This window comes from Solanum stenotomum, chromosome 9, assembly GCF_019186545.1.
Source record: "Solanum stenotomum isolate F172 chromosome 9, ASM1918654v1, whole genome shotgun sequence".
NCBI classification, from domain to species: Eukaryota; Viridiplantae; Streptophyta; class Magnoliopsida; order Solanales; family Solanaceae; genus Solanum; species Solanum stenotomum.
Window position 1 is genome coordinate 37,005,412 of NC_064290.1, and position 16,305 is coordinate 37,021,716.

The window sequence follows — 16,305 nt, forward strand, 5'->3', positions numbered from 1 at the left end:
AGTTGTTAGCTGAAACAACTAAATTGAATTCACTAAATTCATTTACACAAAATAATTTTATACTTGCCAAAAGACTCTTTTAGTTAATTTCAAGTTCAAACGGAATAAATACAATGCAAAAAAACAAAAAAATATAATAGACATATAATAATGATTTTCTTCTTTATGAAACCCTAGTTTTAATCTTGAAATAGAAAAGAGAAGAATATTTACCTTGTATGAGGAAGAAACACAATACAAAAGGTTTGATGATTATGAAGTTGAAGAGGAAGCTAAAAATTTGAAAAAAATGTGCTGTCTTTTGCTTGGAAGTTTGCCTTCGTCCTGTGTTCCTCTGCAAAGAAAAACTTCAGAAACTAATGGAAATATGTTAATCCCTATTATCACAATTTTAAAAATGTTATATTTGACCTTAAAGTTTATAAAATTATTACTTTAGTCCCATGTATTAATATTAAAAATAAAAAAGTAAAAAAAAAGAAAAAAGGGGCCCACTTATCCATTTTTTAATTGAAAACTTGCACGACATTTTTAGCTCATTTACAGGTTCACGAGAGACATCAGCTAAGCGGCATCATTCACAGAAGTAGACGGAGTCAACAACAATGTTCCTAAACGATGCTCAACGTCAACAATACAGAAGCACGCACCGTTAATTCACAGCGGTAAACGACAAAAATACGTGAAGAACGATCCAGTACATCAGGCGCCATTGTCGTCTTCTCCCTTTGCCTTGCCTCAACGGTACGAACAGTGCTAGGTGGGACAATCTCAACGTTTCACTCGTCCTAGCGTCAAGATCGAACGGCCATCATTGGCGAGCCGTTTGAAACTATTGAAGAATTGGGTATAATCTTATCCTTGTACAATAATTCAAATTGGGAATTTCTATTTTTCCCTAATTCTTATCCGTTGGAGGACAAAGGTTAAGAAAACAGAAAGAAAGGGATGCAAAAAATTACAGTGAATACACAACTCACTCTTGGGGTAAATGAATACTTGACATATAAATATACAAGTCGTTTCTTCTCTTGTTCGAATCTTTGACACCCCTGCTTTGTTCGTTCGGATTCTCAGAGTTTCTTGTGTGGTGGTGGAATCGCTTCGTCCTTGATTAAAGGTAACGTCCTTATCTTATTCCTCGTTTTCCATTTGAATAATGTGTGTTTGTCCTGTTTTCTGCTTAACTGGGCATCATTTTGGGGTTGCTTTGTTGTTAGATTATTACACTTTCTTGATATAGTATTGACTGTAAATTGAATAATAGCAAGATACTCTTATTTCTGTTGATTTTCTCTTTAACTACTGTTAGTTGATTTTTTTTGTTAGCATGGCTATTTCCTTGATGAAGTTTGTATCGATTTCGGTTTTAACCTTAGCTCTAAATGGTTGCTCATCGTTATCTTTTCATCGATTTTCTGTCAAGCTCGTTGTGACCTCTTATTTAGCTGTTTACGGCTCTAAATGATTTGATTAATATATAATAATTTTGCGTTTGTTGAAATCTCGATATTGAATAGTAATGCTAATCTTTCAAGTAATTTAGCTTGCTCTTGAACTTATGTTTGTACGAATATGGGATTTCTTTACAAGTATGAGAATGTTGTGATTAATTTCTTTCTAGGTAACTGTGTGATTTATGATTTTTTTTAGCCTAGCCTAAATCTAGCTTCATGGAGTTGACTCGTATCTCGTTTCTTCTTGTTTAATTTCTTGGTCTATGATTGCTGCCTACTCATATTTTCTGATTTTCCTCCATTTAGGCCAGCCGTACTTGTGATGGTTCCCAAGGATCCAATATGACCACTTAGGTCTACGTTGCCACGATATTGTTCTATGGAAGCGGGCGGTTTAGAACTTCGGCCCGGTTTTTTCGAGGTTAAATCTCAAGCTTTAATGATTAATGTTCCAGAGGCAATGAAAAATGCAAATTGAGCCCCTCTTTCAATTGTTTTCTTCTAGGTTTCTTGTGCCTCGTAGTTGTTTTGTTTACTATGAGCTAAATATGTAATAGTGAGATGCAATATAAGGTGTAATTGTGACTTCTTTAAAGCAGTAGCCTTTCCTTGCAACAGAACTATTGGTAGACTTCATATAATTTGGAGTACATGTTGATTGTTGGTGTTGCGGATGCTGATTCTGATTCTGATGTTGAACATGTAGCCCTTTCTACTTGAAAGTTATCATACATAACAATAGGGGAACATGATGAAACTCATGTTGGTTTAAAACTAGGAGTTCTAGGTAATAAACTCCTAGTTGGTTTGTTAACAGAACTAGCTGAGCCTAACTTTGAGTTACTTGAATTTTTTCTACTACAACTTTGAGAATAAGTTTGAAGGCTCCTTAAACTAACTTGAGATTGATCTTTTCTTGCAACAGAACCATTGGTAGACTTCATATAATTTGGAGTAGATGTTGATTGTTGGTGTTGCGGATGCTGATTCTGATGCTGATGCTTCGCTGGTGTTGATGAACTAGTACTTGGGGCTGGTTTTCCTAGTTGAGGAACATACTTTCTGAAATTTGGTGAGTGGGAGATTTTGTATTCTAAGTGTTTGGTTTTGCCTGATTTCTTCATCATCTGTTTCTTGAGTTAAACTTTTCTATTCTTGATGGTGTCATGGTTTTATGATATAGGCAAAGATGGTTTGTGGTTCATTATTTGGTTGTTGGCTTTAATATGATACCAAGCTTGTTGAGGACTTTTTTTTGCACCATCTTAATTTGGTTTTGGGAAAAGAAAGATATATTCTTTTCAAGAATTTTTGGAATTCAAGTGGCGTTTCTTTTTCTTGAGATAGAGAGTTTTAGTTCATGAAGAAAGACAGTTTTTGAAATCTCAACTACCAGAGATTCCAAATGGGGGAATAATGAGTAATGAAGATTCCTCTGCTTCTTAAACTGAGTTACTATCTATTAAAAGTGTATTCAAGAAGAATTGGAATGTAATAGTTTATGGTTTGGCAATTTCTTATCCAAAAAAAAAAGGTTCATTGTGTGAAATGTATTTAATTCTTGAAAGCTACTCTATATATTAATTGATATAAATGGATGACACATTACATCAACCATTTAACTGTATAGAATTTGCAAAGTTTTCTTTTAATGATTTTCTATTGATATTAATAAGAAGAACAAAAGCTACATTGATCATAATGCATTTTGTCAAGCTTGTCGTATTATAGCTTGGATGTCTTCTATTATGTAGACGATATACAATTAGTTTGTCTTGAGCGCCTGAAAGCTTCTATTATTAAAATACAGTTTGTGCATTCATGTGGGAACTTTTGACTTTAATTATATGTAATAATCTCAAAGGAGGACAATGGATTTTAGTGTGTTTTTTTTCCTCAAATCTCTTTTATTTTATTTTATTTTGCTTTTGGCTTATGATATTTGAACTTACATGATTTTTTTATTTGTATTTATTATTGTTGATTGTCCCCTAGGCTTGAAGATGGAAAGCAATATAAAGGATGAACTCTACTCTGACATTTTCGATATGTCAAATCTTCAATCAAGTCTTAGGCTGACTACCAATTCTGGAACAATGATTCACATGGTATGAACTTCTGCTGATTGCTTCAAGGTGATAATGAAAATTAGAAATGCATTTTGTTATTAAGATTTGAATATCAAATTCCTTACCATAAAGGCATAACTAGAAGGTATGATGTGGTGCTCTTATTCCTAGATTGCATATTTGTTGGAACAACCATCGAAGTGGTAGACTGAAGGTCTTCATTGATATTTAAGAAGTTTTATTCTAAAAGGTCTTCTTCACTGGCTACTCTCAGCATATATGGATGAAAACAAACTTGAGCTTTTGTTGACTAACCGTTATTTTCCCCCTCTCCTTTGCCTTCCTTTGTTTGCCAAAGATTATTCAAAACTTAAAAAACTATATTATCGTTGCTATCCTTCCCTATTTTCTCGTTTCAAACATTATTAAACCTCTGATCGGGATTGTGAAAAAATATGTTGGTTAAATGCTTGCTAAGTGGAGATGTTCTCTTATCTATGTATAGTTTTCTTGGTTAGGACCTCTCCTGTACGTAATTCTGTTAATAGTGCTGACTGCAATTAACATCTATGTTGCGCGGACTCTTCATTTTTGCGGCCGAACCCGTCTCGACGCGACACTGGTGCGGGCGCGGGTGCGGGGTGCGTGTCGGATTCGGTCAATCCGATCCGGATACTTTGACCAAAACCGAGAAAAAAATAGGGAAGAAGAGATCAATTTCATGGCCGGCGAAAGTTGACAACGACGAAGTTGTCACAAGGTCTGGCTGCCCCACGGAAAAGAATAATGAAGAGGCAAAACTTACAAGAATAGAGAGAGAGCAAACAGATTTTTTTTTTTTGTACTAGAACAAAGAGGAGGCGAAGGGCTCCATGGGAAAGAACAAATAATTCAAAGTTTTTTTCTTGAAAAAGAAGAGAGAGCTTTTTTCTAGGGTTTCTTGGGAGAAGAAAAGGCATTCTTGGGAGAAGAAAGGGCAGCACGTCAGAACTTTAATGAGTTGTACTACTATCTAATTTAATAGGCTATATATATATATATGGCAGCACGTCAGAACTTTAATGAATTGTACTACTATCTAATTTAATAGGCTATATATATATGAGTATTTCTTTTTTATAATAAATAAAAGTAATTATAATTTTTTTTAAATTAATTAGTAACAAGTAATTAATTTATACTTTTAAATTTGTATATCTATAATTGATATCCTTTCAAGTATAGCATTTTACAAGATATTTATTATTATTATTATTTATAATATTGAATAATTTTAACTGAATCCCCGCACCCGTATCCATACTCGGATTCGCACCCCCGAATCTGAAAATTTAAATTTTGCCGAATCCGACTCTCGGATTCGCATCCGTCTCGGATACCCGCACCCGAGTCCGAGCAACTTAGATTAACATCTAATGTCAGACAGCGAGTTTTTAATTAATTCCACCAACTAAGCCTATCAACTAAACCACATTATTTATTTGAACTTATTTCAAGTTTTTCAACAACTAAACTACATTAACTCTAACTAGTTTTGAATTAATTCCAATAACTAAATTCACCAACCAAACCACATTATTTCAAATAATGTTGTTTAGTTGTTGAAATAAGTTCAAATAAATAATGTGGTTTAGTTGGTGGAATTTATTTACAACTAATTAGAGTTAATATTGTCTAGTTGTTGAAATAAAGTTTTTTTTTAATATTGTTTAGTTGTTGAAATAAGTTTTTTTATTTGTGGAACTATGCTCTGTTTTTTCAGTACTCCCTTTTCTCAAAAAAAAAAAACAACTTATTTCAACGACTAAACAACATTAACTCTAACTAGTTTTGACTTAATTCCAACAACTAAATCCACCAACTAAATCATATTATATCAAATAATGAGTCAAACTAGCTACGAGTTCATTAAAATTTATTTGAACTTATTTCAACAACTAAACAACATTAACTCTAACTAGTTTTGAATTAATTCAAACAACTAAACTACATTAACTCTAACTAGTTTTGAATTAATTCCTAAATTAAAGCTAAGTGTCAACACTAGATGGACACAAATCGACCTTGCAAGAAAATCAATTTCTTCATCAATACGATCAACTAGTATTGGTACTTATGCTTAACAAACACATTATTCCTAAATTTAAGCATGGACACAAATCGATCTTGCAAGAAAATCAATTTTGTCATCAATAGGATCAACTAGTATTGGTACTTATGCTTAACAAACACATTATCACCTACTTTAATGTTAAGTGTCAACACTAGATGGACTTATGCTTAACAAACAAATTATCACCTAATTTAATGTTAAGTGTCAACACTAGATGGACACAAATCAATCTTGCAAGAAAATCAATTTTGTCATCAATAGGATCAACTAGTGCTGGTACTTAAGCTTAACAAACACATTATCACCTAATTTAAAGCTAAGTGTCAACACTACATGACCACAAATCGATCTTGCAAGAAAATCAATTTTGTCATCAATAGTCAACTAGTGTTGGTACTTATGCTTAATAAACACATTATCACCTAATTTAAAGCTACATGTCAGCACTAGATGAACACAAATCGATCTTGCAAGAAAATTAATTTTGTCATCAATAGGATCAACTAATGTTGGTACTTATGTTAAACAAACACATTATCACCCAATTTAAAGCCAAGTGTCAACACTCGATGGACACAAACAAATTATCACAAAATTAAATCTAAGTATCAATACTAGATGGACACAAACACATTATTAAAAACATATATACTTGAACTTTAGAAATTTAAAAACACCAAACCTTATTTCCTACTTTGATGAAAATAGCAGTATTGTCTTGTAACAACTTATTTAGATGTTGAGCTTCCTCAATAGCCTATCACGAAAAGAAACAATTTAAAATTTCTTCAGAGGTCATTATAGAGAGATTTCAGTCATTATAACACTCAAGAATGACTCAGACAATTTTAGGATCAGTAAGTACCTAAAATTGATCATACATAATTAATGGTTCTATACTATGTTTTTGCAAATTCTCCATTATTTTGGAAAAAAATATATAGTATTTTTGTATTTTTAAATCTTTGTGTAGTTATACTTGCTAAAGTTGGTAATCCTAGTTCACTTAAACCTCAAAAGAAATGGTCTCTTCACTAAAAAAATATCAATATTTTGTTTCTGTTGAGTTCAGTTTATCAAATATACTTTACTTGGATTTTGTAGTTATTATCATTTAAGTTAACAAAGTTAAGTCTTTGTCATTTACTTTATAATTCTCCTTTTTGTGAATTACTGTAGATTATTGGAGCATCATTATTTGGCCTTCTTCTCTCTAAATATGACCCGGTGGTATGCTTAAAAAATTGATGTTAGTCCTATTGTGGTAAATCTTACTCCTAGTCCTGTTTCATTCTGTGATTTGAAGTTTATAGCACTGCATAGCACTAGGTATCTCTGACATGGCTAACCAACAAGCTTTCCTCTGGGCTCATGACCGTACTGTGGAAACTTGTTTTAGTTATTCCTTCCCGTCGTCACTAAAATCAGAAAATATAACTGCAAATTTCCAACACTAACTTCAAATTTCCTCTTCCATTTGTTAAACTCTAACTAGTTATCGAACCCATAGGACAAAAATATGTGTTAAATAAGCAGTAAAAATGAATTTTCAAAAATTTAAAACTTATCCAAGTTTGCTGCTGCTGCTGCTACTGAGGCGGTGGCGGTCTGGATGGGTGAAGCTGGGACGACCAAGCGTAGAATAGTTGTATTTCAGTTGTTCTTGAAAAATCTATTCCTTCTGAAACAACAACTTCTCGATTGTTCTTCACTCTCGACATCTCTCTTTCAAAAAATCTTGAAGGAACCAAATTCTCCAAACGTCCTCTTCCCTAAAACATCTGCAGAACTCTCAACAAATCCTCCAAATCCAATATGAAGAGCCGATAAAGACAAGCTTTTTAATGTCATTTTTGTCAATCTCTCCTCCTTTTTAGTAGCGGTCATTTGAGCAGCAACAGCCACATGAACTGACCTTCAGTTGTAGCCAACAGAAGGAATTGCTCTCTACACATTCATGTCTGCTTCACCGTCTCCAACTTCGATTCTTTTGTTCGGAACCTCAAGGTTGAGTTTAATCCTCTATTTTCTCTTATTCAGTTCTATTATAAAGTTTATATGATTAATGGGTTTTCTTTTTTTTTGTTTGATTCAAGTATTATAGAAGATGTGTTGCTGTTTTCAATTTCAATTTCTGTTTAAGATTATCCTAAATTAATTGTTATTCTAATTAGAAGAAAAAGTTAGTTCCAGTACTTGGATTATTGAGTACTACATTAATTGTTTATGATTAATTTCACCTTCTGGATTGCTTTGGACTGTTTTTTCTTGAGCCGATGATCTATCAAAAATAGTTTCTCAGTCTCTCGTATCTCTTAGGTAGGGGTAAGATTTGCCTACACTCTACCCTTTCCAAACCACTTTTGGTGTGACTACAATGACTATTGTTCCTGATGATTATGTTAGATGTGATGTCAAAGTGCTGGTACCAACCTTAATCTGATTCTTTTTGGTATCTTTATGTCAATTACCTCTTTCCTTTTACCCTTTTAGTAGATGATGTTAATTCTTGTAACGACAATCTGAAAATAAAATTGTGTAAAATGAGATATGTGAAGGGCCATCCATATAGGAAGAGGTGCTGATTAATTTGATTGTCGCTTCTTTGAGGTTTATCAAGGGGATTGGAGTTGTTCTTTTCCTACAAATGCATCAAGTTTTTCTTGTTTTATTTGTTGCATGTATTAAAAGAAGTACATTAGTGTAACACCTCGGAAATTGGAAAGTAAAAAAGAAAGGAAAAACTCTTAATTGTTATATGGCTTCTGCCGCTTTCTGGCATATCTACATGCGTAGAAAATATCACTGTTATGTGATGTATATTTTGGTCAGTATCCATATAAGGAAACCATTGCTATTTTTCAGGATAACTTCTATCCTTATCTTTGTATATTTTAGATGCACCAACAGAAGTTGTAATTTTTGAAATCGAAGTGTGGTGGGAGGCTTGGAGCTGATGCTAGAGTATTTTCTTTTGATTACTGTGGTGTCCCATTCGTCTTGTGCACACCTTGACTAATTTCATGGGGCGCCTGCTATCTTTTACCAGCATCCATGAACGTATTAAGATGTTAGAAACACATTTTGTTATTTGTTGGTATTTATCGATTGGTGATATAGATATGCTGCCTCTTCTACTTTTAGTTTTAAAAAAATAATGATCTAACTTGTGGATGATGGACTTAATGTATTTCATTAAACTGCTCAACTTTATGCTAATTTTGTATAGCTTCCTGGATCTATCCTTAAAAAGTGTAAAAATAGTAGAAGTTGGTCCAAGAGATATACGATTGCATAATGAAAAAATCAAATAAGTCAATGAATTTTTTGAGGCATGCATACACGTGATAGGTATGTAGAAGTAGTTTCATGGTGAATTTCTTGCCGTTGAAGTTTGGATGGATGGAGTTACATTTGTATAGTTTTATCCTATTTTGTTGGATATACTATTTCTAAAACTTGAATTTGTAACCGACTTGACTGAAATTGAGATATCTTGAAATCTGAGTGATTTCCCTAGATAGTCACCCATGTTTGGGATCCCAGGTTCTCTTTCTTCAAGAAATGGTAGCTTTAAACAACCCGGTTCCAAACACACCAAACAAGCAAGCGACTCCCCTTCCTTAGCGTACCCGCCCATTAAGGCATTCTTCCTTCTTGCGTATGTGTTATAACTCATAGCTCTAAGCCCCAATTCCTTGGTGAAAAGAGTTGTCGCCTTTAAATCATCGAAAAAAGAAAAGAAGGAACCGCTATAATGACCGCGGGTAGAAATATCGTACTTTTTGCAATCCTTCTTTTGAGCCTGACCTTTATCGTTCATAGAAATTGTTTTCGTTTGAATAAAAAATATGGCTTTCGACTTGTTTTTATCAAATTACCTAGGAATATCACTTATGTTTGTTTTAGGACCACAATATCACCCAACTTTACCTCTTTTCCTCAAAATATACTTGACACAAAAAAAAACATTATCTCTCTCCTAATAGGATGTCATGTCACATTATTCCTTTTTTATTATTAACATTTTTTAAAAAAATTTTAGACAACCCATATTACCTAGTAAAAAAAAATTACATAGCCCAAAAATTTCTACTCTAGTTCTGGGGGATTATGCGGCAAATCCTAATATGAGCTCCTCCGATTCTTCAAGAAAATATGTGGCTTCCTCCGGTTTTTCAAGCGAGATAATGTTTTTATATGGGTGCTAATGGGCAATGGCACCTTTTTGTTGAGTCCGGAGCCAAAATGACAACTTTTTTTCTTTAAAAAATAGTAAGGGCACATAAAAAAAAAAATTAACCAAAAGGGCAAAATTGCTCCTTGCGGAGCGATTTTGTTATGACAAAAATTGACGCCATTTCACTTAAAAGAAATAAAAGTCACTGCCTTCGCAAAGATTTTCTAAAAAAAATATTTTTTCTTTAAAGTCGCTGCTATAGTAGCATTTTTATATATAAAAAAAATTAAAAGTAAAATCGCTGCTATAGCAGAGATTTTGTTTAAGAAATTTTTTTAAAAAGTTCGATTTTGTTTAAGAAATTAAATTTTTTTAAAAAAATCCTACCCTTGCAGAGAATTTAATAAAAATTTTAAAAAAATAAAACTGAAGCCAGCGATTTTCATAAAAAGCTTTGTTTAAGAAAATCTTTACCCTTTCAGTGATTTTAATGAAAATTAAAACTGAAAACCACTGCCTCGGCAGCAATTTTTTCTTTAAAAAAACTTGTTTTTTTTTAAATGGCTGCCGCCGGAAATTTATGTAATTTAAAACTTGTTCTTTATGTTTTTTTTTAATTCCTTAACAAAAATAGTTTTTTTTATTATATAAAAATGCTGCTATAGTAGCGATTTTAAAGAAATAATGATTTTTTTTGAGAAAGGCAGCGATTTTTATTTCTTTTAACGGAACGGCATCAATTTTTGTCAGAAGAAAATTGCTCCGTTAGGAGCGATTTTGACCTTTTAGTTAATTTTTTTTTATGTGCTCTTTTTGGTTTTTGAAGGAAAAAAATGACCCTTTTGACTTCGGACTCCCTTTTTGTTGATATTTTAATTCATTAGAGTAATAAGGTAACCATATTGTCAAACTACAAAGGATATAATGTTTTTAAAGAATTAAAAAAAATGCTAATAATAAAAAAGGAATTAGAAAATGTTAATAATAAAAAAGGAATTAGAAAATGTTAATAATAAAAAAGGAATTAAAAATGTTAATAATAAAAAAGGAATAATGTGACATGGCATCCTATTAGGAGAGAGATAATGTTTTTTTTTGTGTCAAGTATATTTTGAGGAAAAGAGGTAAAGTTGGGTGATATTGTGGTCCTAAAACAAACATAAGTAATATTTCTAGGTAATTTCTCAAACATGGGACTGTCCAGGGAAATTACTCCTTGAAATCTATATTGCGGAAACTCTTAAAAATTATCGACACGTGTTGAATATTTCAAAAATAATATATTTGAAGAATCCAACATGAGTGTGGCAATACTTTGGGAAATTCCTAGCAACATGACCCAAAAATTACTGCAAGATTCACATATAAACAACTATATAGATAAGAGAATTGAACGAAAACATATAGGACGCCTACAGAGAGTATTTAATGGTTGTTTGATTTTACAAGTGAATGTGATATGCTGGCGGTTGTTGAGATTATATGGCGAGAACGTGATTTAGTGATTAATTAGACTAGTAAGTTAAAAATGCAGATCCTTCAAGAACTATTATGATCTATGGAAAAAGATGTATTATCAGATGTATAGCCCCTATTATTTCATCTTGGTTGTTAGGATATCTCTATGAGTTTCATTTTGTGTATCTATGCAACATCTATGGAGACACAAAGAGTCTGCATTTCTTGTTAATAGAAAGTCATGTTTTAGTTCCATTTGATTGATAGGAAGCTTACCTATATATATCATGAGTCACTGCATATTTTCTGTGTGATGACAGATATGGAGAAAATAAATAAATAATTAGGGTGTTCACGGTTTGGGTAAAAACCGATCCAAACCGAAAAACCGAACCAAACCGATTAAATAAACTGATTTTCATTTGGTTTTGGTTTGGTTTGGTTTTACATTTTTAAAAACCGATAATATTTGGTTTGATTATGAATTTGTTAAAAATAAATCACAAAAATAACCAAATCAAACCGACAAATTTTATATATATATATATATATATATATATATATATTAAAATGTATTCAAAAATAATAATAAAAAAAGATATTAAAACCTAGCAAAAGGCCCATAATTTGAAGCCTCATTCAATAAATACAACTACAAGAATTGTAGCTTTTTGACTCTTGGGTCAAATTCAATAAAGTACTATTGTACTAAACACTTCTTTTGCTGTGAAAAAGTGCAGCGGCACTTTTCATCAACTCTTTGAGATTTGTTTTCTATTGCAACTTGCAAATTAATTTTCTACATCTCTTCAACCATTTGTCATAGGTAAAGTATTCATTGTTAAATTTTATTAATAGGTTGTCTACTAGTAAATCAAATTTCTTGATTTTAATCTTTAAATTTTTGATTTCTTTTTTCAGATTGAAACAATGGAAGTTGAAGGATCAAAGGTGGCTGAAAAAGAAATTACACCCACGCCAGCAATAGTTCGAGCACATGGTAACACTCTTAAAACTTCTACAAGTTCTACTACGTGCAATCCTCCTAAAAAAACAAAAAAGAACTATTGTTTCTGGTCAAGATCCTAGCCATGGTAGGGAAACATCACAAATTTTAAACCACTTTGAAAAAATTCTTTATAAGAAAGGTCAACAAAAGAGAAAATGCAATTATTGCTCTAAAGTACTTTCTTGCCCTAGTAAGTATGAGACTTCTAATCTATGGACACATATAAACAGTAATTGTGCCAAATCCCCTTACAGAATCATTGATATATCACAGCCAACCCTAAAGCTTAAACCTATCAAAGAAGGGGGACAAGGGACTTTGAAAAAGATTGTTTATAATGTTGTTGAGGTTAAGAAGTCCATTGCCAAGTTTGTTATTCTTGATGAACAACCATTTAAAGTTGTAGAGGGGGAAGGGTTTAAAAGATTAATGACACTCATTTTGCCTAATTATGAGTTACCTTCTCGCATCACCGTTGCTAGACAATGTTTGCAGATTTATCAAGAGGAGAAAAATAAGCTTAAAAGGCTTATTAAAGATCAGCGTGTGTGTCTTACAAGTGATACTTGGACATCAATTCAAAATTTGACCTATATGGTCATTACTGCTCACTGGATAAATGATGAAGGGAATTTGCAAAAGAAAATTCTAAATTTTTTTCATATTCCAGATCATAAAGGTGAGACAATAGCCAAAGGAATTGAGGCATGTTTATTGGATTGGGGGATTGAGAATCTATTCACAGTGACATTGGATAATGCAACAGCTAATAGTGCTGCAATCACGCACTTGAAAGCGAGAATTAATGATTGGAAAGGTATTATATTGGAAAATAATTTTTTACATGTTAGGTGTAATGCTCATATTCTAAATTTGATTGTGAAAGAAGGTCTTAGTGAACAAAACGAGTCTATTTCTCGAGTAAGGCTTGTTGTGAAATATGTTAAGTCTTCTGCTTCAAGAACCGATTTCAATTGTCACCAAGATTGCGAGAGATGTGCTTGCTATTCCTGTTTCTACAGTTGCATCAGTGTCAGCGTTTAGCACAGGTGGTCGAATTCTTGATTGTTATCGAAGTTTTTTATCGCCAAAGACAACTGAAGCTCTTATTTGTAGTCAACAATGGTTAAGGACGACAACTTTTAAAGAGTACAAGTTTGAAGATCTTTTAGATGAAATTCAAAATCTTGAGATACTTGAAAAAAGTACTTCACACAATTAATTACTGAATTATAATTTGTTTATATACTTTTATGTTTTTTATTTTTAATATCTAATATAATCATTCTTTTTTCAGAACATCCAGGTACGCCTTTGAGAATTGATTAAGTTGATTCAATTGAAGAAAAAGGAAGATAGAAAATATAAATGTTTCCTTTCTTTTGAGTAAAAGAAATTAAAGGAGAGGAGATGTAGATCGTCTTTATATGACAACAATTGTTATTAAACTTGATGTTGAATTTATTTGCTATGTGCAAATACTGCCTTTACTTTGCTAATGTGGACATTTTTTTTTATTTTTGTTGAAACTAGTAAAGTTACTAATGTGGATACTTCCAAATGCAATAAAACCATAAAAGGATCTTGAAGCAAAAAAGGGGCAGGAACTTTGAATGAGCATACTGTTTGTAACTCGGTGCATACAACTTTCTCTAGCATATTTAGAACAATTTGTAAAGATTATCAAAGTTTTGGGCTAACCTCTTTTGGTTTAACATTGTAGAGAGTAGAGACTGTATGGGTATATATTTTTTTGCAAGAAATGATGAGATATTTTTACGTATGGTTAATAACCGAACCAAAATCGATAACAACCAAATTGATAAATATATATTATATTTGGTTTGGTTTGGTTTTGATAATTTTAAAACCGATTAAGTTGGTTTGGTTTTGGTTTTAACCAATAACCGATCCAAACCAACCCATGAACACCCCTAGGAGAAATAAGTAGTTAGACAAACTCTCCATGAAATGCCTAATTGATAGAAATCTAGTTGAGGTAACTTCAAAATGAGATGAATATTTCAGCAGGTAAATTCTATTACTAACTCATATTATATTTCTACAACTCGAGTTATTACTTTTTGAAATTGTATATATATGTTGATATCAATACAATCTGATTGTAATTATATTTTCAGTTGGTGTGGCATTTGCAACTACCATTCTGCTCTTCTAGTACATGAGATCAAAATTAAAGATTATGAGGAAAAATTATAGGCCACTTATTTAGTGGCCCAACTGGTAATTAGTTTGTAGTATCAATTTTGGGTTACTTCATTTGTCCAATTCAACCACTGTCTATGAAATGCAACAATACCACTGCATGTCTTATGAAATTCATAACAGTTTCTTTTTATCACCTTGATTGTTACTAATTGAATTCTTACCGTAAGGATGTATGATGAACATTCTACTTACAAAAAAAAGAAGATAAAGGGTCCATGCTGGAATAATTGTTTGATCATTCTCCTTTGTCAAATGATATAATATATCATGGACATATCAAGAATGCGATATTCTGTTATTTGTTGGTGTTTATAGATATGGTGATGTTCATATGCAACTTGCTTTTTCTATCTGTAGTTATAAAAGAAAATTAATGTTCTAATTTATGGGTATTGGACTTATGTTACTTCATTTAACTGCTTCAAGTTTAAGTTAACTTTGTGCAGCTTCTTGGATCTATCCTTAACGTATAAATATAGTAGAAGTTGTCCTAAGAGACACAACTGCAAGATGAGAAACCTATTAGAGTTAAGGTTTGCCCATTCAAATTTGCTAATGGCTGAAACACTAAAGATTGACTCAAATATAGAATGATATCAAATTAAGAAAAATGAGACGATGTAAATCGAAATCTGCATTAATCACTTCCTTTCTTCTATGGAGAACATTAATCACTTTCTTTCTTCCACCTTGAAAACATTGTAGTCCAATTATTGTTATTCTTCGGTCATCACCCTAGGAACTGGCTTAGTGCTTTATCATATCACATATGTGTATATTCTTTCTTGGCTTCTTGACATAGTAATTACAATTATACTCTGGCCTTTGTTAATTAAACTTTACTCTTTCAATTAATGAGTTTTCTTTGATCGTCATCCAACAATGACAACCATATACTTTAAGAAAGATCGTCTCGAGAAGGTATACCCTTTCACCACTAAAATCTACAGTGATGTTATAGTTTCATTTAAGATTAAAAAATTATGCAATATAGGCCACCTAAATTTTGTTTTTATTTTATTCTCGAAATTGAAAGAATTATTACACTCACTGTGGGTCTATTACCTAATTGATTATACTACTTAAAGTAGTCTTCAAAGTTCATCCCCTACTACTTAAATACTGATTTGGAAAAGGTCTGATATAGCTGATTTGCGCAAGAAATGACCAAGAATTAGTTGAATGTAATAGATGGTTGTAACTTGTACTAAAGCCACTTGGTGGTCTTGCATGTTTTCTGCTGCTGAAGGCTATTGGGTATAACTATATCTTCTTTGCCTTATTAAGTTGTTGACAAACTTTTTTACTAGTCTAAATTGGCTAATGTAACCGTTTATAGAGTTTATTGGTTTCCTTGTCTCAGATTGACTAACTTTACAAATTCAGTATAATCCTACAAGTAGGAATTAAAATGTTGTTAATAGAGCTTTTTTTTTTTTTTTTTTTTTGTACTTCTGATCATTAACACAGATAATGGGTAGCACGACATTCACATCCTTTTGTGACTTCAACTTTGGAGACCCAAATCTAATCTTCCATGATAAGTGAAAAAGAAATTATTGTATGAATTCATCATCTACTTTTTGTATGATAGTATTCTACCTAGATAAGAACATCAAATGTGGTAGCTAGACAACTCATTGAATCATTTTATGAATTATACTGTGTATCTTGATAGTTTTCCTTTAGTTTAGTTTGAGGTCTTTTCATGTCTACCTGTGTGAATCTTATATTTTTTGTTTTGGATGCATAATAAATATACACATAGCTTCACCTATATTACCTGTAAG

At 32.0% G+C, this 16,305-nt stretch overlaps 1 long non-coding RNA gene across 3 annotated transcripts; it reads left to right on the plus strand.

Moving 5' to 3' along the window:
- The first annotated feature begins 558 nt into the window (after positions 1–558).
- On the plus strand, positions 559–16,305 carry LOC125877936 (uncharacterized). 3 transcript variants are annotated; one of them, XR_007447656.1, is made up of 6 exons: positions 559–1,120; positions 1,764–1,878; positions 2,383–2,529; positions 3,453–3,565; positions 6,819–6,903; positions 15,986–16,305. It is a non-coding gene; the product is annotated as an uncharacterized LOC125877936 (long non-coding RNA). The 3 variants fall into 3 exon arrangements; XR_007447657.1 differs by lacking the exon at positions 6,819–6,903; XR_007447655.1 differs by lacking the exons at positions 6,819–6,903; positions 15,986–16,305 and having other exon boundaries at positions 3,453–4,090.